This window comes from Oreochromis niloticus, linkage group LG12 (genome assembly GCF_001858045.2).
Source record: "Oreochromis niloticus isolate F11D_XX linkage group LG12, O_niloticus_UMD_NMBU, whole genome shotgun sequence".
NCBI classification, from domain to species: Eukaryota; Metazoa; Chordata; class Actinopteri; order Cichliformes; family Cichlidae; genus Oreochromis; species Oreochromis niloticus.
The window spans coordinates 36,659,106-36,684,064 of NC_031977.2; the positions used below are offsets into that span (position 1 = coordinate 36,659,106).

The window sequence follows — 24,959 nt, forward strand, 5'->3', positions numbered from 1 at the left end:
AATTTGCATACTGAGTCCTATCTCAACAAGTTGCCGTGACAAGAGAAATGCCTGTTTAAACCTTAACACATTATTCAATTATTTTCATTTTCTTTCTATAATAATCACTGGTTTTGATCACTCAATACGAGAGCACTCCTAAGTCACTCTTTTAAAACTACTCTAATCACTTTTCTTTTCCATAGCTCACTCCCTTGTCCTACAGCTCCTTTTGAGTTATTCCTCAACTTCAAACTCAAGTAGATTTTCTTCAACATTCACACCATTCTATCACTCATGAAATTAGCAAGCTGATTTAATTGCATGTGTTTGTGTTCTTAGCCAAGTTTGATCAGTGTTTATGCATTAATCCTCATGAGCTTGTCTTTGTCTTCTTAAGGTTAATGCATTTTCTGTTTGTGTGTGTGGTTTTGTGAATGGGTTATTTTTTTGTGATCTTTGTGATCTTGTAAATGTTTCTTTATCAGTATTTCAGACTCCTTTACAATTCTCCACTTAAACAGTCAGTTTTGTCTTTAGCCAAAATTGCTAACTCAAATTTTCATTTCCCACCTTAAATAACAGCATTCCTTGTCTTCAGCCAGTAGTCATGGCTTGCTTGTGACGTTCAGGAACACATGACGCTGTAAACAATTCAACCAGAAACTTACTGAACATTTCCAGTAATGTTAACCTATAACTTTCTTCCGACCGCTGCTGTGGAAAGTTGATCCAGGTCTGCTTTGCTCCTAAAAATAACAAACTGAGACATTTTCATTATTATCATCAGTGCTTAAACGACCCATTTCTCTCTCTAGTCTACCAATTATACCAATTATGTCATGTTTATGTCATCAATATTAATATAAGCGTGTTCTTCCTTATATTTCATGTTAATTGAATGTAAGCTGCTTTCTTCGTTGCATATCATGTGATCATGTTAATGAACTGTAAGCTGCATCTTCATTGCATTAATTCATTTTGTTCTTCATTGCATTTTTACGTATTCATGTTTAATTCATGCATCTTTTCACTGATTTCTGGATTCAAACTATCTCACTTCTGCTTCTCTCCAAAAATAATTTCACATATAACAATTTGTGCATGTGTGTTTTCTATTCATTAATATAGTTGTCAGTTATTTTCTTTCATTATTTTTACCTTTTCTATTGTTTACCTCTTTGTTGCAATGTGGTGGACATCCCTAAACCATCATGAGTCCAGCCTTCAATTTCAATCCAATCATATCCTGTATTCTCACGGTCGAACTCGTCCCGGCTTCACCTGACACCGGTCCTTTCTCCCTTTTTTCACAGTGTCCTGTGTGGCCTTCAAAGCTCCAACAAACACAGTCTGTTTCTTCTCTGTTTTGATCTTTCAGTATTCTTCTTTTACGTTTGGTTCCAGCCTGGCAAAATATCACATTCAGTGCCTTCAGCTCAGTGCCCCCCAGTCATGTGACACTGTTCTTGACCAGCCTCCAGTTCCCCCTGAATGTTTTATCACGGGGTTTCCTCCATTCTGCTTCTGGAGTCGTCAGTCAGTCTTATTTTCATTTGCTCTGTTTTCTTCTCCATTCTTGTTTTCAGTCTTCTCTTCCAAGATTACTCCAAGCATGGAAAATATGCTTCTACAATCTGGTAGAAGGTTCCGCATCATCCGGGCAAGGACAGAGAGACTCAAGAAGAGCTTTTATCCTCAAGCCATCCGGGCCCTAAACCAACACCCCCCCCACACACACACACACGCCATCTCACATCATCTATAATTGACTGAGACTCTCCTCCAGACACTCAATTCCTTTAACTTCCTTTAACTTTAAATATGTTTATATTGTCCATTCTGTAAAATAGTCAGATGTCTATTCATATTAATGTACAGAATTCACCTGCTGCTGCTTCTACTGCACATTCACCCAATGTATATACTATATATATATTTATAATGTTATCCCTCTACCCCCCCCCCCCCCCCCCCCCCCATGTTTTTGCACATGTCGAGGAGCGTGTCAGGATACATTTCACTGTGTGTTATACTTGTATAACTATGCATGTGACAAATAAAGAACCTTGAACCTTGAACCTTGATGAAACTCAGTGCCCAGTGCTTTCCACAGTTCTTTATCCCTGTGTTCAACTACCCAGCCAGTTATTCACAGTACATGTTGTCATCAGGTGGTTTTCTTACATGCTGCTGCTTGGGTCGTCAATCTTCGTCAGTGTTAATGATTCGGTTCCACTGGCTTTCGCCTCCTGTTGATTCTTCAAGTCCCGATGTTCTATCGGTCTTCATCATGAAATTAACTGTCCTTTAAGCTTCTTCTCAGGGTCCGAACAGAGTGACAGGTGAAGCTATCAACTTTTAGCCAAAAACTGGCTTGTTTTCCCAATTGTGTTAATCTATGCTTTTGCCGCTGTACTCAGGGTTCCAGGTTGAGAGAAGTCCACCTGTATCAACACACTAAAGCATATAATTAATATCCTTTTCACTTCTTCTTCTTTCTTTTTTTTAAAGCCTCCATTTGCTACATATGCCTAGAGTTTAACTCGTCTCTCTCTATGTTCTTTCTTTACACACTCAGTTCCTTTTATGGGCATGCATTTCCTGTCACAGACACACCACAGGCACACATTTCCTGTTTCTGCAGACTCTGTCTTTCTTTGTATTTATAGTCTAAAATCCCTCTTTAATTCTACTAAAAACAATCTAAATCTCTTGATCTAAAAACAATACACCTTTATTTCACCCACACTTTTAAATTGAGCTCTTTGGTCATTCAGGAATCATCACACACACTGCCCTTTCTCTCTCTTTCTTTTTCTCAGTCACTCTCCTAAAAACTTCCCCAGTGTTATTATTACCTATAGTATTATTTATTTCGTACAAATCACTCTATTCACTCAAATCAAATACTGACAGCATTCACACAGTTAAAATCACACAAATTATGCTTTCCTATGAGTATTTTAAACATGCCTTCCATAATCAGAAAGAGCAAGTAAAGAAAAAACTGAAACCTCTAATCATTCTCACAGCTGCTCACACCACACACACATAGCTGAAAACTAAAACACACCAGCATTTATTACTCAAGAGAGGTTACTACAGAAAAATATATAGTGGTCTTAGGTACTGTACAATGCACTCAATCTATATATATATCAAACTCAGTCAATTACTACACATCCACAGTAATGAATTCAAACTCTATTTATATAATTCTAATGAGCAAAACCAGCATCTCAGTCACAGGCATTTAGCAATATTTGCAAACAATAGTTATAAAGCTCAATAACACTCTAAACCGAAAGCAACCATCTCCATGCACGTCACCGCTCCTCATTTGCATTCTCACACACACACCATCAGTGCACATCCGGCAGTGCACTGCTGACACAGAGACTCCTTCACACAAAGATCTCTTATTTTATATTACACAGACGTCTTTTAATTACAACTGCACAGATTTTAGGCCTCTTAACACCTACACAATTTTGACAAATTTACGATAACCGCCTCAGCCAAGACTTTCCGGAAGTTTTAAGTCTTAAGGTTACACGGCCGAAAACCCGGTTTCTCTAACCAAAAAAGCGCAATATACTGTCCCGGACAGTAAAAGTGATCCAATCACTAGCTGTTCTGGAGTGCCCCAAATTCCACAGTAGCCAGCTGACTATCCCTCATAGAGGACAACGGCGCGCGTCCGAACCGTTGGCAAGCGTTTCCTCTGAGCAATGAGCTTCCTAGGACCCAGTCCCGTCCTAAAATAATTTAATTAATTTGAAAACCCCACATAAAATCACACAAGCAATTCTATTGATGTCCAAGCCCGGCTTTATATTCAATTGAGACTTAACTGTGTCAAACACTTCGCCAATAACCTATAACTCTAAATTCACTCTGCAGTCCAACTGCTTCAAATACACTTATTCTCTTTAATCATTTTCAACATGTCATTATCTTTACTTCAACTTCAACTTCAGTTCTCATGAGATTTTCACCAAAATCAAAACAGACATCTACCAGTAATTTCAGTGAGTAGACTTTTAATTTTGTAATGTCCAATCTGGCACACTTTGAAATTCAACAGGTGGTGCCTACCTTTTGTTGTATGCCGGCTTGTCACTCACTTTGACCACTGACCAATGCCTGAGCGCCTGACGCCTCAGACCTTTCTCCGTCCTGTCTCACTTCCCCCCTCGGACGAGCCCCCAAAATATTAAGGTTCAAAAATATAGGGAAGTAAATACAGGCAGAATGCAAGTAACCACACTGGTCCAAAGGGTAAAGACGATGATTTTAATGAAATGACACGCGTGGGAGAATGAGCAGACTCTATGAGCAGACAGCCCCAAAATCTCATCCTCCAAACATCAAAATACAGTTTTATATGCATCAGAGTATATTTAGTGACGCCCCCTCATTGCGTCATCATATACATCAGTTTCAAAACCACAAATGTTCTATTTGACAACTTGTGACACAATTAAAAGGACACTGGCTTCCATCTTCTCCCCGGTGGTTTCCCGTAAGCCAGCTCAGCTCTCGCATCGTGCATCTACTTCGTCATCAGTCAACTTTCACCTACACCCTAACAGTGTGTGTGTGTGTGTGTATGTGTGTGTATGTCTGTCTGTGCGTGCACAGAGTTTGCATATGCTCTCTGCACCTTAGTTGACCTCAACTTAGGCAACCAGGCTAAGGCCATCCTGTGTTGTGATGATCTTAACTTCTATGTAAAATGTATAAAACAAATGTTTCAATCTAATACCACTACTTAAAACTTAATCAAAGCTTAATCAGAGATATAAATGCATAATAAAATGACAAACCAACTCAGACTGCTTTCAGTTTCACTTCTGCAAGCCTTGCAGAAGTGTTTCCTGTCTCATTTTGGCACAGAGTATATTTCCTGTCCCTGCAGCTCAGCAATTTAAAGTGATTCTTACTAGACCTGTACTAAAGGCTAATATATTTAAACCTATGAATGCGGTATCAATACTTCAATAAATGTGTCAATGCAAAGGCTTGCTATATGATTATGATGCAACAGTAATGACAGTAATAACAGTAATAACAAAATAATAAAAATAGAATTAATAAAAATAACAAAAAATAATACTTCCTTCCCAACACTCCCCCTCTGGAGCAGCACCACCCCGGACCTATAACCCTGCAGTAAAAGATGTTAGTGTGTTTTGCATAATAAGTTTGCTCAACATCTGGCTCCGCCTGGAGCCTGCATACACACAATCATGGCCTGGAAAACAAGATCTGGAAGTGAAATCAAACTTCACACTTATAAACAATTGTATCATAAGAGTAATAAAGCATTCAGCATCAACAGGACAAGTATCATGTGCAGGTTTTCTAAAATCAGTAAACTACAATTATTACCATAATTCGCCCCAAACATGGATCATCCCATGTACTCCGTTAACATTAATGTAATCCACTCAGCTATCACTAGGAGCTCAGTAGTGGCCAGCTAATGAGCCCCATTTGAACTATTCCACAAACACTGCATCTCTTAGTTGCTTTCTCATGTTACTTGTCCGTCTCTGCTGAATCCTCTACATGCACTCTTAGAAAAAACAAACATCAGCAACACACATGGACAATCCTGGAGGTCAGGCAGAAGTTGACAGGTCCCAGAGGTGCTATAAAAAGACCATAAAGTTAGCCATCCATAGCTGTGGAAAGAAGTGGCACTAGTTTCAACACAGGAAATGTTTCACATGTTATTCACATCGTCAAAGTAACCTTCACATTTTCCCAAAAACACAGTGTAACAGCATCACCAACTCATAACCTGTAAACACAGTTTTCTTCATACATGAACCCAGAAATCCTGTAGTAGAAAACATCAACCAGCTATCCTGGTATAAATCACATGATCAAATCACATGAAGAACTGTAATGCTGTAGAAAAGTTAGCGCTGCGCAGGTGTATACACACTTTCTCACAGTCACCTCTGTGAACAACACAAGGTAGTGAATAACACCCCTGGTAGATGCACAGACACAGAAAGTGGCATTTAAAAAGTTAAATCGTCACACAACCTCGAATGTTGTTGTCATCTTTCCGCTCCTGTAAAAAGAAACACACATAGATTCATCTGCAACTTTGTCAGGTGGGGGTTAACTTCACACAGTGATGTCAGTCAGTCTGTCAGCTTCTGTCCACTTTTACCAGTCAGTCAGTTTTATTTTCTCTCACTCACTCATTCATTCATTCTTTCTTTGCTGATAGTGGAAATTATCGTCGCATTTTCATTTCCACTTCTCAGCAAAATGACGTCATTTCAAAAAGAAAAGAAGAACTTTATATTGGATTATCTCGCTTAATCTTTTTTTGGTTAGGGACCTATTTTCTAATTGTCCCATATAAGTGACTTTCTCCGGAGCCCATTGTAATCTTTTGGAGAAACTCACTTGCAACAATTTTCTTGACGACGCGTTGCATAGCGCTTCAGTTGTAATCGTGCAGATCTGCTCAAACAGAGATCATCAAACAAAACTTTCAGTGCACTGTGAAAGTATCAAAATAAAAAGGCCTTGTTCAGTCATGACACATGCTCCTCATCTCAGGAGGGTAAATCATACCATTAGCATGATTCATCATACCATCATACTAATTGGCAGACTCAACTTCACAACAAAAGAAAAATCATCAGCTAGATAAACTCCAAACCAACCATCAGCCACACAACACACAACATAAGCCTCATGTCTTATTAGCTATGAATTTAATCCCTATGTCTGTGCTTTTCACTCATTTAGGCCACAAATTTTATTTAATTTTCCTTTTTCCCCATCATCATAAAACATGTGACATGTTGTCATACATTTCACAAAAGAAGTTTGTTCTTATGTATTCAGAGTTGTGTATCTGGGTGCAGGATTCACTCACACATCACAACAGGAAACTCAGTGTTTTAGAGTCTCCACTCCAACAAACTCCAACACATCCCATTCACTCGTGCTAGAATTCAGTCACCTTTCATTAATCTAAGAACGATCAACTAATTTGCATATCAGCTATTAACCCACTAAGTTGACAGGACAACAGAAATGCATGTTCAAAATATTATCACAAAAATAGAATTTCCCTTATACAGTAAACTACTTGTGCTGCATCAATCAGGCAGAAAGCATCTCCCAATTTACTATATTAACAACTAAATTTATTGTCTGATTACTGGTTGTTCAAACCAGAATCCTGTTTTTTTTTTTCCACAAAATTAAACTGTTGTCCTGCAACCCAGAGAGTTAACTGTCAGCATTGGATAAATTCAGCATTTGATAACAGGTGTCTGCTAAATTGGCACAATTTTAACACTGATGAGAGATAACAAGCTGATTTTCAATGCATGTGTGTTTGTGTCAATAGGCAGGTTTAATCAATGTCTGTGGAGTTGCATCTCCAGCAGGGCATGTTCTTAAAGCTGCCTTTCCTACACACTCCTCTGCTATTAATTGATCATTTTTTAACTAATGTGCTGTGAGTCCACTGGTCTTTGCATCACACCAGGTGATAAACAGACTCACATGCTCAAGATGCTGCCTAATCTTCATGAGCTCTCTTGTGTTTGTGTTAGTAGGGTTAATGCATGTTCTGCTTGTGTGTGTGATTTTGTATATGTTTCTTTTTGCAGTGGTTCAGATTCCTTCACAATTTTCCACTTAAGCAGTCAGTTTTCTTTTCCCCAGGTTTGCTAACCCAAATTTTGATTTCCCACATTAAACAACAGCTTTCCTCTGTGTTCTTACCTCCTGCTCTCACTCTGTTGTCCTCTCCCACTTCAACAGTCCAATAGCCGGCAGTTCTTCTTCAGCTTTGTCCTGTTTCACTGTCTCTTCTTGCCATTTTACTCCGAAAGTGGCAAATGTCAACCTCCAACAGTCTCCTCGGTTCTCCTCAAACGTCCTTTTCACAAGCACAGTGAAGTTGCAGCTTGTTGGAAACACAGTGTCATTCATCCGATCAGTCAGGATGATGGTTTGCTCTTCTTCTCCACTGCTGTTTGTCCACACTGCTGCTGCTTGCTGGGACTCTTTGCTCAGGACTTTGCTGCTTTCTCTTTATCTGCCATGTTATTGCTCTTGGAACTGCATTCCTTGTCTTCAGGGAGGAGTGAGAGCTCGCTTGTGAGGATGAGGGACACATGGTGCTGTACATAAGTTTGCCAAAAATTGGCCTGAACATTTCCAATAGTGTTAAACTATAACTTTCTTCCGACTGCTGCATGTGGAAAATCGATCCAGGTCTGCTTTTCATCTGAAAGTGACAAAACTAAGACATTTCCATTATTATTATCACTGCTTAACCAACACACAGAACTCTCTGTTTTTTGAACTCTCCTTTCTTAAAAGCAGAAAATGAGATTGTAGTTGTTCTTGGCTGATAAACACAAAACCTTTTTCCTATTATTTTCCATCTACAATGTAGATTTTGTCTCTTTTTTACTCTTTTTTTCTTTACACTAGCTGGTGACCTGCAGAATCACCACTCTCACAATTTGTGACAATTACTTTTACACAACGCACACACACACTGCGACGTCAGGCACATTCACACTCACTTTTTTCATCTGCATAAATAAAACATATGACTGATGATGGTGATCCATAAGTATGATCACAAGTTTATTTAATTATTTTTCAACCCAACAAAACAAATAAACTGTCACGGTTCTGGGTCCGTCGGACCCAGTATTTTGAGTTTATTATGTTTTGGTTTACTTTTGCATCATGGATTATTCTTTGTTTCTCTGGTACTTTGTGTTTCAGTTATCTTGGTGTTTTGGATTGTTTTCTCATTCTCTTGTGGTGGTGGTGATGATGGTTATTATTAGAGTTCATGTTTCTGTTTATTCCGTGCTTTAGGATTTGTGGTTTCATGTATTGTTTGAGTTCCATGTGGTATTTTCTGTCTCTCAGTGTTAAGTCTGCGTGCTTGTTCAGTAATTCATGTTTCCCGTTTTATTGTGAAAGTCTTTGTCTTATGTTAGTGTGTGCAGCTTGGTTCCCCCGTCTCGTTAGCTCTGATCTCTCCCAGCTGTGTCTCCCTTCCGTTGCCCATTCCCTCATTACTACCCTGTGTATTTAAGCCCTGTGTTTTCCTCAACCCGGTGTCGCGTCGTACCATCAGACTATGCCTGTGTGTTTCCATGTTAGTGTTCAGTACTCGCTACCATTGCTCAGTTTATGTTTTGTTTTCGTGCCAGCAATAAAGCTGAGGTTTAAGTTACAATTCAGTGTCTGAGTCCTGCGATTGGATCCACCTCTCCATCCGCCTGCACACAGAGCCCTGACAGAACGACGCGACCAGTATGGATCCAGCGGACTCACATTTTGCCTCCAAGGGAGAGAATCTCGCGCACCTATGGGATTACTGTTGGAGGATAGCCCACACAGCGAGCCCCGACAAGAGGCTGTTGGAGGTAGTATTTTTTGATAATTTTTTGTCGTCCACTGCCTCGACTATCAGTTTTCTGAATATAAATGGACTCAAACACATAATAACAGCTCTAAGAGCGAGGCTAAATTTCGAACTGTTTGGCATGGGCGGCCCAGGGAAAGAGGATTCAGTTGTTCTCCTGGAGGCCCTCGCCACTTGGTGCTCTCAACAACAGCAGCATTTTTTGCCAAGGTTTATCGCCAAATCGTTTGATCCGTCCTTAAAGAAGAAATGCAACCCTCGCCATCATCACCCAACCACACTTACATTCTCTCCTCTAGTACGGACTGGTGTAGTTTTCATTTCCACACCTTCAGCTCACTTAGCTGCCCAGCCTCCAGTGGCTCACGTAGCTGCCCAGCCTCCAGTGGCTCACGTAGCTGCCCAGCCTCCAGTGCTCCCAGTTTCACCCGCAGCCCAGGCCCCTGTGCCCCCCGTAGCTCCGGGGTCCCCCGTAGCTCCAGTCTCACACCCTCGCTTTAGGCAGGGAGAAAGTCTTAGTTCCACCCAGGGAGATTCTTGCTCTTTAGCTGCTTCAGGCGAAGTAATGCACTCCAGGGCTTCCCCAGAAGCTAGGTTTCACCCCCCAGCTATTACTGGACCCCTGAGGATTAAGCAGCCCTCAGAGAACTCCTCCATGTTAGTGTTGCCTGGGCAAAGCCAGTGCTCCGTGCAGTGCCAGCTGCCTTTATGTCGGCTAGTGGACTCTTTGCCTCGTGTCTCCGCTGGAGGGTCCGAAGGACCGCTCCGGCCTTTGCCTCGTGTCTCCGCTGGAGGGTCCGAAGGACCGCTCCGGCCTTTGCCTCGTGTCTCCGCTGGAGGGTCCGAAGGACCGCTCCGGCCTTTGCCTCGTGTCTCCGCTGGAGGGTCCGAAGGACCGCTCCGGCCTTTGCCTCGTGTCTCCGCTGGAGGGTCCGAAGGACCACTCCGGCCTTTGCCTCGTGTCTCCGCTGGAGGGTCCAAGGGGCCCGTCCGGCCTTTGCTTCCTGTCGTCGCTGGAGGGTCCAAGGGGCCCGTCCGGCCTTTGCTTCCTGTCGTCGCTGGAGGGTCCAAGGGGCCCGTCCAGCCTGCAGCGCCTCCGTCTCCGGCTTCCACGCCGCCGCCAGCTGCAGCGCCTCCGTCTCCGGCTTCCACGCCGTCGCCTGCAGCCTCTTCATCCACGGCTTCCACGCCGCCGCCAGCTGCAGCGCCTCCGTCTCCGGCTTCCACGCCGCCGCCAGCTGCAGCCTCACCTTCCACGCCGTCGCCTGCAGCCTCTTCATCCACGGCTTCCACGCCACCGCCAGCTGCAGCCTCTTCATCCACGGCTTCCACGCCGCCGCCAGCTGCAGCGCCTCCGTCTCCGGCTTCCACACCGCCGCCAGCTGCAGCGCCTCCGTCTCCGGCTTCCACGCCGCCGCCAGCTGCAGCCTCACCATCCACGCCAGCGGCAGCGCCTCCGTCTCCGGCTTCCACGCCGCCTGCAGCCTCTTCATTCACGCCAGCTGCAGCGCCACCGCTTCCGGCTTCCACGCCGCCGCCTGCAGCGCCACCGCTTCCGGCTTCCACGCCGCCGCCTGCAGCGCCACTGCTTCCGGCTTCCATGCCAGCTGCCGCCTCTTCATTCACGCCAGCTGCAGCGCCTCCGTCTCCGGCTTCCACGCCGCCGCCAGCTGCAGCCTCACCATCCACGCCAGCGGCAGCCTCACCATCTACGCCGCCAGCTGCAGCCTCTTCGTCTCCGGCTTCCACGCCGTCACCTGCGGCCTCTTCGTCTCCGGCTTCCACGCCGTCACCTGCGGCCTCTTCGTCTCCGGCTTCCACGCCGTCACCTGCGGCCTCTTCGTCTCCGGCTTCCACGCCGTCACCTGCGGCCTCTTCGTCTCCGGCTTCCACGCCGTCACCTGCGGCCTCATCAGCCACGCCAGCAGCAGCCTCCGAGTCTTCAGCGTCGCCTGGTCCAGCCTCCGCTTCGTCTCCATCCTCGCCAGCTGCAGCCTCCGAGTCTTCAGCGTCGCCTGGTCCAGCTCGGGCCTCAGCGTCGCCTGCAGCAGCCTCCTCATCAGCTGCATCACCCACACCGACGCCTGCAGCCGTGGCTTCGTCCACGCCTGCAGCCGCGGCTTCGTCCACGGCTTCGTCCTCGCCTGCAGCCGCGGCCTCGTCCACGCCTGCAGCCGCGGCCTCGTCCACGCCTTCGTCATCGCCAGGCCCGGCCTCGTCCACGCCTTCGTCATCGCCAGGCCCGGCCTCGTCCACGCCTTCGTCATCGCCAGGCCCGGCCTCGTCCACGCCTTCGTCATCGCCAGGCCCGGCCTCGTCTGGCCCTGCCTTGTCCACGTCTGGCCCTGCCTCGTCTGGTCCTGCGGTTGCTACACCGTCATGGGACCCAGCTCATCCTGTTCCGCCTCGCCTCTGCCGGCCGTTTTCCAGGCCTCTAAGTTGGCGTCATGGCCGTCGAGGTCGGCCTCCGGAGGGAGATCGTTGCCGCTGCTGGCATTGCAGCCGACCTCCGGATCTGCTCAGTGGCCGCCGTTGCCATGTGCACGGTTGGCCTCCGGAACTGTTTGCCCGTGGCCGCCACTGCCTTCCAAGTGGCCGGCCTCCTGAAGGGTTTTGCCTGCACCGCCGCCATTGCCGTGTGCACGGTCGGCCCCTGACCTGTTTTGGCTCCTGTGTGGCCGACCTCCGGGTCGACCTCCTGAACTGTTTATGGACTCTTGTTGAGCTTTGGTTTTTGTATTTTCCTGTGCTTTGGGACTGTTTTCTTGTGTTTTTGAACTGTCTTGCTCCTTGTTTTTTGTTTGGTTTCTGTCCCTCCGTCCTGGACCCCCTCCGCCCACCCTGGCCTGGTGCTTTGTTGTGCTTTTTTGTTTAGGGCTGTCGGGAGCCAGCCCTTAGAGGGGGGGTACTGTCACGGTTCTGGGTCCGTCGGACCCAGTATTTTGAGTTTATTATGTTTTGGTTTACTTTTGCATCATGGATTATTCTTTGTTTCTCTGGTACTTTGTGTTTCAGTTATCTTGGTGTTTTGGATTGTTTTCTCATTCTCTTGTGGTGGTGGTGATGATGGTTATTATTAGAGTTCATGTTTCTGTTTATTCCGTGCTTTAGGATTTGTGGTTTCATGTATTGTTTGAGTTCCATGTGGTATTTTCTGTCTCTGTGTTAAGTCTGCGTGCTTGTTCAGTAATTCATGTTTCCCGTTTTATTGTGAAAGTCTTTGTCTTATGTTAGTGTGTGCAGCTTGGTTCCCCCGTCTCGTTAGCTCTGATCTCTCCCAGCTGTGTCTCCCTTCCGTTGCCCATTCCCTCATTACTACCCTGTGTATTTAAGCCCTGTGTTTTCCTCAACCCGGTGTCGCGTCGTACCATCAGACTATGCCTGTGTGTTTCCATGTTAGTGTTCAGTACTCGCTACCATTGCTCAGTTTATGTTTTGTTTTCGTGCCAGCAATAAAGCTGAGGTTTAAGTTACAATTCAGTGTCTGAGTCCTGCGATTGGATCCACCTCTCCATCCGCCTGCACACAGAGCCCTGACATAAACAAAAACATGATGCTGATGCTATGAACACTCGACACACATGAGTCAAGATCCAGGAAAACTGCTGCGCATCTGAAAGAAGCTGAACTCACGGATACGCTACATCCTCGAGTTATCATAGTTCTCTTCCCCTTTCTTTGATGAGTTCTCAGCCAGCTCCTGATCTGATAATGTGTAGCTTGCTCATCAGCTCAGAAGAGACCGCAACACAACCTCACACAGTGGTTGCGTGCTTTGCCCACAGTGGCAAGGACTTACACTTTTATATTCAACTCAGCTTCTCCATCATGTAGTTTTCAGCTGTTTCACACAGGGTTCAGCATAATAGTTGTTTTCACAGGTGTGCTCTATATCTCAACAATGGCTCATATTAGGATGACAGTTTTCAAACAGGTCAAGTGCCTCTATGCACGTAATTAGGTAAAATATTTGCCTATTTTACTTCATCTCATATGTCATTGTACTGAATTTGAGCAACCTTAAGCTTAATGCAGATTGCTTTTAACACTTATCCACCTCAATTAAATCTGTGGTCTGGAGCACGGCTGTTGTTGATCAGGGCAAGCTAAAAAAAAAATAATCTAAACATGTGTGTGTATTGGCAGTTTTGATGGGTACTAATCATTTATTACAGGTGGGGTTACTCAGGCTTGTGCTTAGGTCACTATGCTAGAGAGTGTCCTATGTCCCCACACCTGTAACACTTTTCATTCCTTCGCTTTTGTCCGCCCCTAGGTCTCCGCCTATCTCTACTTCCTCCATTCTTGCCTCTATTCTGCTCTCTGTTTTGCCCCTGGAAAAAGGTCTCGTCTACTAAGAAGGCAGCGGCCGCAGAGCTTTGTGACTTCTTCTGTGTTTCCTTAATTGCTTCTTGTACATGGCGGGTCCAGTTCATACATTCAGCGGACCCGTCAGAGTTATGATTAACATTTTTGTTTTCCGATGAAATCAGCAATGGGTGGGTGAAAGCCATTCACCAGAGCATAGCTTAACTGCTGCTGATGTGGGCTGGCCTTCTCTGCACGCTCTTCAAGGTTGCTGTGTTTTCTGACAACTTCTAACATTTGACATTCTCCAACGACTGGTTTACGGTGATTACAGTTATGAGCATATAAATACCTCGCACTGCCGGGAGTAAATTCTTGCATGAATGTGTCATCTCCCTGTGAGGCAGTCTTACTTGCTCGGGAACCCATGATAACAACAACAACCGGCGTCACAGACCACGTGTTCTGCTCCGCACCCACTCACACAAACACACTCAACACAACAACAACAACACAAAATAGGCCTATAATTTTCCCCAGCCTGCGTGACCCCGCACGGCTTAGGCCCGCATCAACCCGCGCAGCCGCACTCAATTAAGGAGCCGTCGCTCTCTTTTTTTATAAGCCTGCGTCCAACCACACGGCTAAGGTCCGCGTGCAACCCGCACGACCGTGCTCGCGTGAACCCGCGCCGCTACAGTAATCTCTTTCACACGGTTGTAGAGTCGTTCTCTTTGAACTTACTTGGTGTTGCTTATTGCGTGCAGCATCAGTCCCGTCAGATCCTGTCAATCGTCATCCATCGAGGAGAAAAACAGACGGCTAATCCACCGGCCCGATGACGAATTCTCACGTCTCGGGTCTTTGCTGCAGGACCTCTATGAATCCTGGCTGACGTCTTTCGGTGTGTCTCTTTCTCCCCTTGGTGAATGTCAATTCCAGGGATCCGGCTCTCGAAGGACCAATTAATGATAGGTTTGTAGCATAAACCTATTCGCTGGAACGTTCAGGACAATTTGCTACACAGCAAAAACAAGACACAAGTAGGCAAAGTTCTTTGTAGTACTCATGCATGAGGGAGGCCTGCCTGGAGCCAAGTGTCGTTCCACCCACTTGACCTCCGTCAGACTCTCAGCCAGGTTCCCCATAGCATTCCTTTTATTGTGGTTACATGAATATGCATAGGTTCATTAACATATGACATCTTATATAGGTATGCATGTGAACAAAGAATACCCTGTGTGTGTGTGTGTGTGTGTGTGTGTGTGTGTGTGTGTGTGTGTGTGTGTGTGTGTGTGTGTGGAATGTGACTCCCCAAAGCTGGTGCCAGGAGTCTAGCGGTCCATCTAAACAAAAGGCTCTTAGACTCAAACAGATATACGTGTGTTTGTTATACCATATATCAGCAAGAGAAGATACGACCTCTCCTAGGAGGTGTGTGATCTATGCCAGAACACTCTGAAGAGGAGTGAACGCACTCCTCTCTTCATGCTACACAGAGTTGTTACAGACTATTAAGGATCAAACCTCCTATCACTACACAATCAATTATATACTTCTAAGCATATATGAGTAAATATTTCTAAGCATAAATGGCAATAAACAATACAAATCTAACAATATCAAACATTTAAGTGGATTTTCTGTAACACGTATTGTCTTAGCCCTGCGATAACTGGCAGCCTGTCTTTGTCCTGTATCAGCTGGGATAGGCTTCATCCTCCCGCGACCTTGAATTGGATACATGAATTATATTCCAATTATGTAATCTGATCATTTACAAACTCAAGGTATCCAATCAAAATGTAAGTAATAATGATAAAAATGGGAAAGCAGAAATAAGTGTGACATGAATGTAAATGTGTTAGCTGACATAGAGGACTGCTGCATGTAGTCTGAAAAACCTTTGTTGTCAAGTTTGCAGGTCTATCACGAGACATTCTTACATAGAAGAGACTGTTAAAGTCTCTAACTCAGTGAAGCATTATTGGTCCAGTCTGTTTGGATAAATATAGTAAGTTGATGTTTGTCCATTTATTGACACATTTTCTTAAGTACTTATCCAGTTCAGGACAGGGCTCGCAAAATTTCAAAATCCCTGGTAGCCCTTCGGGCAGGCACTCTTCAGTTTTTGGTAGCCCAAAATAAATTTAAGTAGCCCGAATAAAAAAGAGAGCAATTTTTTAATGTTTTGTTTCCGTTACAATATTATACATTGAAGTATAATATTGTAACAGAAACAAAAATTAATCAGAAAATTGTTAAATACAAATCACAACAACTGTATAAAAATTACAATCATCAACTCAAATACTTGTTTCTAATTGAACAGAAATTTCTATGAACTTGTAAGAACTGTGTAGACCATGAATCAGTCTGTGTCAGATCCTGAATCCGAAATTTCCACTGAAGTCACGGGTAAGAGGTAAGGGGAACCAAGATCGAGGACATTTGCTTTTTGAAGTTTGCAAAACTGCTAAATTTGGCCAATGGTGGTTCACTCTTTGCAACATAGTACGCTTTTGAAAGATTTTTCAGGACTTCTGCTTGTGCTTGGTTTATTTTTAGTATGTTTTTTGCAATTGCTGTTTGTTCTGGGAAAGATATTGCAGACTGGGTGTTACGGCCCTAGCTGGGCCTCCTGAAACTGCCCTTGTGTGGGCGTGGTGTTTTTCCCCGCCTCCTCCTCTCTTGCCACTCCTACCCCCTCTGTTTCTCTCACTCTCCTCTCTCCCCAGGACACAGCTGCTTTTGATTAGCCTCGTTTGCAGTAAAATGCATTTCTTGCGTTTCTCATGGGTTCTGACGGGGTCTTTCTTAAAATTACTGGTCCCAGTTACAAAGGCGCTTGTCGACTCAAATGAAATGAAACTCACGACACACCCGGCAGAACATGATGTTATTTAGCTCGTCATATTCCAGCTACAGAAATTCTTTTGTCCATGAAACCAAAAAAGCTGAGCTTTCTTTTTGCCTCATAATCTGATTTGTCATAACTTTTCCGTTTTGTGGTCGGCTTTTATTTGGCTGCCCCTTCTTCACCCTGACCTGTCTTATTTGGCTCAGCAGAACTAAAATACCGGCGTAAATCCTGCTGCTTTTACACACGTACTTACATAACGGTCAGCGATTCTCTGCGCAATCAACCTCTCACATGTTTAAGCTTGCTGTGGGAGATTTCACTTGTCACGTTTGAATAGTAAGCTAATGAGTGATAAGACGATGTCAGAGGAACTGGTGCGCAATTAATCGTCACTCACCAATCAGTGCTGCCGCTCTCTACACACCATTCGCACGATCGCAAAGTGAAAGTGAAAGCAAAAAACAAGCGCAAATTCAAACACGATTTCAATATGTCACATATTGGCAGTGGCTCATCGATGCCAATGACATAATTACTCAGCTACATTTTCTAAAGAATGCAAAAGCATTGACACATATTTTCCCTTCCTATGATAGCCCGACGGGCAGGGCTGAGATAGATTTTTGTTGCCCGACTGGAAAAATCGCTGCCCCGGGACGTCGGGCTAGCGATTTTGCGAGCCCTACAGGATCACAGTGGAGCTGCAGCTGGATGTGTTCAGTAAAGAAACCTTACAAAAGTTAACATAAACCTGCATCTCTGTACGTTGTTGTCCACAGGATGAGAAAATCAAACTGGAAGACTGTGGAACATGTTAATAAATGTTTGTGTTTATGCCTGTGTCTTTCACAGGAGGCGCTGAAAGGTTTCCCTAATAGTTCCTGGTGAATCAAAGCAGAACCATAAAGGTTGCTGGACTGCATGATGGCCTTACCCCTGAGCAGTCATCCTGTTAAAGGAGGAACCAGTTAGAAGCTGTTTTCAAAGCAGCTGAGCAGATTTCATCTCAAGTAAGCGATTAACTGTTTGTTTGTTTGTTTTGCCACTTAAAGAACATTTAAGGACGTCTTTTGAGTGTTTAGTTGAATTAATTCTACTGGCTCTCATGGTCATTTGTGATTATGGACATATTTTTCATGTTCATCCAGCTATTTAGTAAATTCTATCTATTTAGTAATATCTGTTAGCTATAAAATATAAATATAAATATAAAAATATCTAAATATCTCCTGCCCTTTATATTTTAATGATGTAAGACCAGACGTCTGTTATCGTGTTACATTAGCATTCCTCACATATGAATGAGATGCTGTACAGTACAATCCTACTGACACATGAGAGGGATAACAACGGCTATTTAACATCATTACACGACACATTCGAGCTGCATGATGCAGACAAAGTGACTAAATCATCTTTTTGTGGTTTATTGTCTTCAAACCAGCAGACAAAGCCGATGGCAGAAGATGTTTGGAGAAGAACTTCAGGCCGTGTACTGAAAAAGTATTTTTTCTTGTTATCAAAAGACATTTGGAGTGACGGCTTCTACAACTGTGCTGAAGTAAAGCTTACAGGCTAAGAAGTCACAGTGTTGATATTCAGCACAAAGAGAAAAGCTCACTAGTTTGAATTTATTTACAATCATAGTTTTTATAAATTCTGACTGTAAACAGCTTCTACAGCTTTGATATTGTTTGACATGCGATGTCAGGTGATGGTATTTAATTTAAAGGTTTCTTTGTCCCAATGAGCCATTTACACTGACCAGTGTCAGTTTGACTGTAACACATTCATTATTTAGATCCAACATTTCTAAGAGAAATAACTGAATGTAAAAAATGGCAGCACTCAGACCAGGTTTAATTGATAGAGATGTCTGCATGCATTATGAAATTTATGTATCCCAGATAATTGTTATTCATCTAGTCATGGCAGACCCACCCCTTCCTCCCAAGTTAACTGCAACCCAAAAGAACTAGTGGGGCTATTTACACACTCACAACCAGTGTGGGGTAAAAAGAGCCACTAAAAACCTGTCAGCCTGCACAGATACAGATGTGCTAAAAGCTATAAGACTTAGAAGCTCTGCTTATGGAGAAACTTTCTAAGCCTAACAGGGGACAGGTACTCCTGCCCAAATAACATGATATAACCCCACATACAGCCCAGCCATAAAATGAACCAAGTCATTTAGTTAAAGACAGCATGGGACCAAATGCCAGCCTGCACCAACCTGACATTTCTTCCTCCTGAATTAAATGGATGGATGGATGAAAGTTAAATGACTACAAACCTAAAGCCACTAGTTCCCACACTGGAGTTCCCCGATACTGTGTTAACTGTACTGAGCTTGTATCAACAGTTGCAGCAGGCTAAGCTACCTGAGAGACTGCATTGAACGATTGTTTCTGTCTTAATGGTTTCAGCTCAGATGTTCTGCTTTTTCCTTTCAGTAGATCAAAGCAGCTCGTGCTCTGTCTGCTTCCATTCTGATGGCAAGAAGAAGAAGAAGAATGCTTCAGCGAAGTGGCGTTCATGGTCTCAGTGGACAGTCATGGTCACACACTGCATGTGGTTTTAAAAGCAACATGTCTGTTCACCACAACAATGGAGATGTGTAATATTAGTGCAGCTACGGTTTGTTCTTGAACATCAGTTCTGTTTTCTACTTTGACCACTTAGACCAAAAAAGTGTTGTTTTCAGATTCTTTCTTTTAAATCTATAAAGCACCTGTTCATTTTTATTACAATTAGTTTCACATAAATGTTAGTGTTTCCTTTATGGTCTTTTAATGCTTACACTAGACTGTACATGTCTACATTAGAGACATTTCTGTTACCTATGTATGAGACTGGGCTGCTTGACTACGATTTGGAAGTGGATGCAAAATCACACAGATCGTGCTATTGTTTGTTTTTTAATATGATGGACTGAACACAGGAGGTATCTGACTAAGCAAAGATTAATCTGAGCCCATTTCTACCTGTCTCTACTGTTTCAACTGTACCTGTCAGGATATATATTTATTCCAGCTCTCATGGGGCAAAGGAATGACTCAGACGTGTCAAATGTTCTTTGACTTGATACACAATATGAAGTTCACAATTTTCTTACAAATAAAACTTTAATGACAAACATGAACAGCTGTGCTTATTTCTGAGACATGAGTTTTTTGAATGTGTTCATATTTAGACATTTGTATGCTGAAACTGTAATGGTGAACCTGAGGTGATGGTCAGCAGAAGGCAAATATATATAAATATAAAACAATACTGAAGTAATGTCTTTACCCTGTGCAGCGTGTGGACGCTGTGCACGCAATCACCTTATTCACTGTAGTAAACATGCACCGCTAGCTCACGTGACTGTCTCCATGGTTACATCGTATATTGTTAGCTATGTAAACAGCTTCCAAAGATACCGCCATAGCTCTCTGCAGCTGTAACACTTTCACACTTTACAAATCATTTCACATTTTTGATAGTTATGAAGACAGAATATGTTTTTAAAGACATGCTAGGCGGTTGCTATGGTGGTTGCTGTGGACTAGGGTGGACCGCGCGTCCGATTCCTGTTATTAGCTGTCCGCCGTAGGAAGGCTGCGTTCCGTTTAGAAGTAGCGCCAGTCTGCCGTAACTCGAACTCAAACCCCGCTTTGTTCTGTAATTAAAGGGCTTTTATAGCCATTCATGACACGCACGCACACACACACATAAGGCACTTTGCCTCACCATGAGAATGCAACTTTACTAAAACCTTTAAAGTATCTGAGATAGGATAGAAAAATGAAGCAACCAGAGATTTAATGATAAAGACTCTGGGTTCTATAGTTCACGTTTTACAGTCCTGAATGACTCACTGCACATCCATACAGGGAGTGCAGAATTATTAGGCAAATGAGTATTTTGTCCACATCATCCTCTTCATGCATGTTGTCTTACTCCAAGCTGTATAGGCTCGAAAGCCTACTAGCAATTAAGCATATTAGGTGATGTGCATCTCTGTAATGAGAAGGGGTGTGGTCTAATGACACCAACACCCTATATCAGGTGTGCATAATTATTAGGCAACTTCCTTTCCTTTGGCAAAATGGGTCAAAAGAAGGACTTGACAGGCTCAGAAAAGTCAAAAATAGTGAGATATCTTGCAGAGGGATGCAGCAGTCTTAAAATTGCAAAGCTTCTGAAGCGTGATCATCGAACAATCAAGCGTTTCATTCAAAATAGTCAACAGGGTCGCAAGAAGCGTGTGGAAAAACCAAGGCGCAAAATAACTGCCCATGAACTGAGAAAAGTCAAGCGTGCAGCTGCCAAGATGCCACTTGCCACCAGTTTGGCCATATTTCAGAGCTGCAACATCACTGGAGTGCCCAAAAGCACAAGGTGTGCAATACTCAGAGACATGGCCAAGGTAAGAAAGGCTGAAAGACGACCACCACTGAACAAGACACACAAGCTGAAACGTCAAGACTGGGCCGAGAAATATCTCAAGACTGATTTTTCTAAGGTTTTATGGACTGATGAAATGAGAGTGAGTCTTGATGGGCCCGTGGCTGGATTGGTAAAGGGCAGAGAGCTCCAGTCCGACTCAGACGCCAGCAAGGTGGAGGTGGAGTACTGGTTTGGGCTGGTATCGTCAAAGATGAGCTTGTGGGGCCTTTTCGGGTTGAGGATGGAGTCAAGCTCAACTCCCAGTCCTACTGCCAGTTTCTGGAAGACACCTTCTTCAAGCAGTGGTACAGGAAGAAGTCTGCATCCTTCAAGAAAAACATGATTTTCATGCAGGACAATGCTCCATCACACGCGTCCAAGTACTCCACAGCGTGGCTGGCAAGAAAGGGTATAAAAGAAGAAAAACTAATGACATGGCCTCCTTGTTCACCTGATCTGAACCCCATTGAGAACCTGTGGTCCATCATCAAATGTGAGATTTACAAGGAGGGAAAACAGTACACCTCTCTGAACAGTGTCTGGGAGGCTGTGGTTGCTGCTGCACGCAATGTTGATGGTGAACAGATCAAAACACTGACAGAATCCATGGATGGCAGGCTTTTGAGTGTCCTTGCAAAGAAAGGTGGCTATATTGGTCGCTGATTTGTTTTTGTTTTGTTTTTGAATGTCAGAAATGTATATTTGTGAATGTGGAGATGTTATATTGGTTTCACTGGTAAAAATAAATCATTGAAATGGGTATATATTTGTTTTTTGTTAAGTTGCCTAATAATTATGCACAGTAATAGTCACCTGCACACACAGATATCCCCCTAAAATAGCTAAAACTAAAAACAAACTAAAAACTACTTCCAAAAACATTCAGCTTTGATATTAATGAGTTTTTTGGGTTCATTGAGAACATGGTTGTTGTTCAATAATAAAATTATTCCTCAAAAATACAACTTGCCTAATAATTCTGCACTCCCTGTAAAATTTATTGAAGAGGAGTTTAGAATGCACTTTACATTTAGACTGTTGCTGTTTAATTTTTTACATTGTTACTGTGTTATGTCATGAATAAGGTTCACCTGCTGGGGGTTTGATGGATCAGCTGGACAATACAGTCAAAGACAGACTTCATCCATCATATGCAAGAATCCTAGTTGGATTTTTGTTTTCACTCATATTTTAGAACCAAATATTGAAAACAACTGTGACAGACTGGATACCTGGTCAGGGTGTACATTACCTTTCACTCAAGCATCCCAGGACAGAGCCCTGCCCCACCATGAGCCTGGTTGGATACGTGGTTATAATATAAAATGACTGATAGCTACTGAATTTGAATATTTCATGAATTATAATACAGATTCCTAGGCGTTTGTTCCAGCAAGAGTAACATTGATTACATATGTCTGAATTGCTGACCCTAACCCTAGCTCAACAGACCACAATGCCCTGGACTGTCACTATTATTACATGCTGTGAACATAAGTAGCTTTGATCACAGTTTATGTTGTAAAAGGAATATTGAAAAAAAGATCAACATTGTGATGTTATTTCTTCCAAACTGACCAGAAACATGCTTGTCAGACTCTCACAGCACAGGATCAGACTCACTGTGCATGATGGCTCAGGCCAATAATGTTTGCTAGATTGTCAGTTGTTTAGTGCTTCTGTACAGTTATGGTCACCGTCTCTGTGTCAGTATAATTAATATGCAGAAAACACTAAAAGTTGATTGTCTTCCAATATTCTAGCATAATTAAAAAACTTTGACTTTGTAAGCACATATTGTTACAGTCCTAATGCCAGTATGATTCTTCATAACGCCTGCTTTGAAATACTGAACTTTAAAATTGACCTGATGAAAGATAATTTACAGTGGCAGTCTGTCAGGATCATTCTGACTATAAGATCACTGTATTGATCTGAATCCTTCTGAAATGTGCTGTGAATGAATGCTGATGCAACTGACTGTGGGAAAGCTGTTAATAAAAGCCTTTTTTACAAGAAAAATTTTCGCGCTGTAACTTTACTGCATGAAGAGCTAACATGTCCAAAATCTCAGGAGTAGTTAGTCATTACAAGAAGTGTTTGTCAACTAAAAATCAAGAATGTGGGATACTGTTTGTCCGTGATTTGGAGAGCCCAGCGCTGCTCCCGACGCAGGGAAACTAATTTTGCAGGGGAGACCTACCTTGGCACTTGTGCAGGTGAAGCCAAAGGGAAGATATGCTTCACCATATTTTCCTGTCTTTGGCTTGGAAGGAAGTTGGTTTGGAAACATATTTGGCGATGCTTCATCTCCTGCTTTGCGTTTATGTGGGAGCCCCGTCAAAAACCTGTCCACAGTGTCCAAGCGCTCTTTTTTTTTTTTTCCATACCGCGCCCCCCTGCAATGGCTCTGCGCCCCCCTAGGGGGCAGGCCCCACACTTTGGGAACCTCTGGTCTACAGGGTCAAACATACAGAGAATTCAAACAACAGTAAAAAATAACTGAACACTGAAAAACTTAAAGCAATGTGAGACGAAACAAAAGGAAGCAGCGCAGTATATTCACTGAATTATCATCAATTACAAAAGAGAAAAACAACGATTTCTACGGTTTGTTTTCTTAATTGCAGTTAAGAGTGTGGCTGGTAAAGATGGAAACATACAGAATGTAAACTGTGTGAGTTTGGTGAACTTTGTTAGTAACAAATGAGGTAAAAAAACCAAAACAGACAAAACACAGAAAGAGGCTCTCAGTATTCATTAATAATTAGAAAGCATCTAAACATTCTGGTCGTGGATTTTTACAGTCTTAGTTCCGCTCGCTGTCATTATTATAATCATCATGATCAATGGCGAGGTCCTGAGGTGGGCGGGGCTGTCTCTGGTGATGTCACCATGAAGGAACAGCATCTGGCACGTGTTGCTGAAACATCCCAGTACACTGGTGTAGTTTCCTCTCCAGCTGTTTGACATTTGACACTTCAACATTAAGGGGAAGAAGAAGAAACAGTGTTAGGTCAGGTGACCACATGGTTTCTAAAATAACTGACAGGAAGTAACCAGGCCGTTAGAAATGGATGGCATGTGTTTAGAGTTACTGTAGTTAGGTAACTCTACTTACCAAAAGCAGAGCTGCTGAATGTTGCAGGAACATGCTCATGTGTGGTGGTTATTCAGTGCTGCTCCGGCAGGTTAGACAGTCCAAGACTGATATCCTTCCCATCTGAGAGTTTGAAAGATTATATCCACGCTCTTTGGTTCTGTCCACCAGTTCAGAAGTTTTGGCGCGAGATATGTGAAGACTTATCAAAGTGTCTGAAATGTAACCTTCCAACTTCGCCTTTAGTGTGTTTGTTGGGCAGCTTAGATAATGTCACTACAGAAAGAATATAGCCCATATGGTTTTCACTGCCCTATGCATAGCCAAGAAAACAGTCCTCATGAACTGGAAAAATAAAAATAATCTTAATTCTAACCAATATAGAAATGATCTGTTAGATTACATTAGTCTTGATACAGCCTCTGCCACCACATCAGATCAATTGCTCTGGGCTCCTTTGATCAGCTCCATCACCTAGTGGGGGTGGGGGATCATAGTTTGGTCCCACCTTCACTGTTGTGATGGGTGTGGGGGTAGGGACAGGCTTAGGGCATCGGGGGGTTCCCCAGGAGCATCTTCCTTGGGGGGCTCAACCCGGGGTAGCGGTCATGGCCAATTAGGGGCTCTGTTGGCTCTTGGGTGATGGTTTCCTCGTGGCTGCGTGCAGCAGGGCTAGGGGAGGGTCTGTGCTGACGGACGTGGGTTACTGACCTGGTAGCCTGGCTGCCCCTGGGTGGGTCCAGGATGGGCGTGAGGTTCTGGGGGCATTCCGTCTCTGGGCTGGGGCCCTGGCCGGGCCTCAGGGGCCTGGGTCCTGGTTGGTGTGTTGCCGG

At 43.5% G+C, this 24,959-nt stretch overlaps 1 protein-coding gene across 6 annotated transcripts in view; it reads left to right on the plus strand.

The window, feature by feature from the left end:
- The window catches only part of LOC109204452 (zinc finger BED domain-containing protein 4-like), a 35,472-nt gene extending 15,853 nt beyond the window's left edge, over positions 1–19,619 (plus strand). Inside the window, exons 1-4 of one of the 6 annotated variants that reach the window (XR_002063930.2) lie at positions 15,604–15,746; positions 17,448–17,605; positions 18,040–18,098; positions 19,052–19,608. The gene's annotated coding sequence lies outside the window, so the exon portion shown is untranslated. Of the gene's footprint in view, positions 1–15,603; positions 15,747–17,365; positions 17,606–18,039; positions 18,099–19,048 lie in introns of those variants that run through there. The other 5 variants (XR_002063929.2, XR_002063928.2, XR_003213189.1 and 2 more) reach the window with 5 other exon arrangements.
- The last annotated feature ends 5,340 nt before the right edge of the window (positions 19,620–24,959 follow it).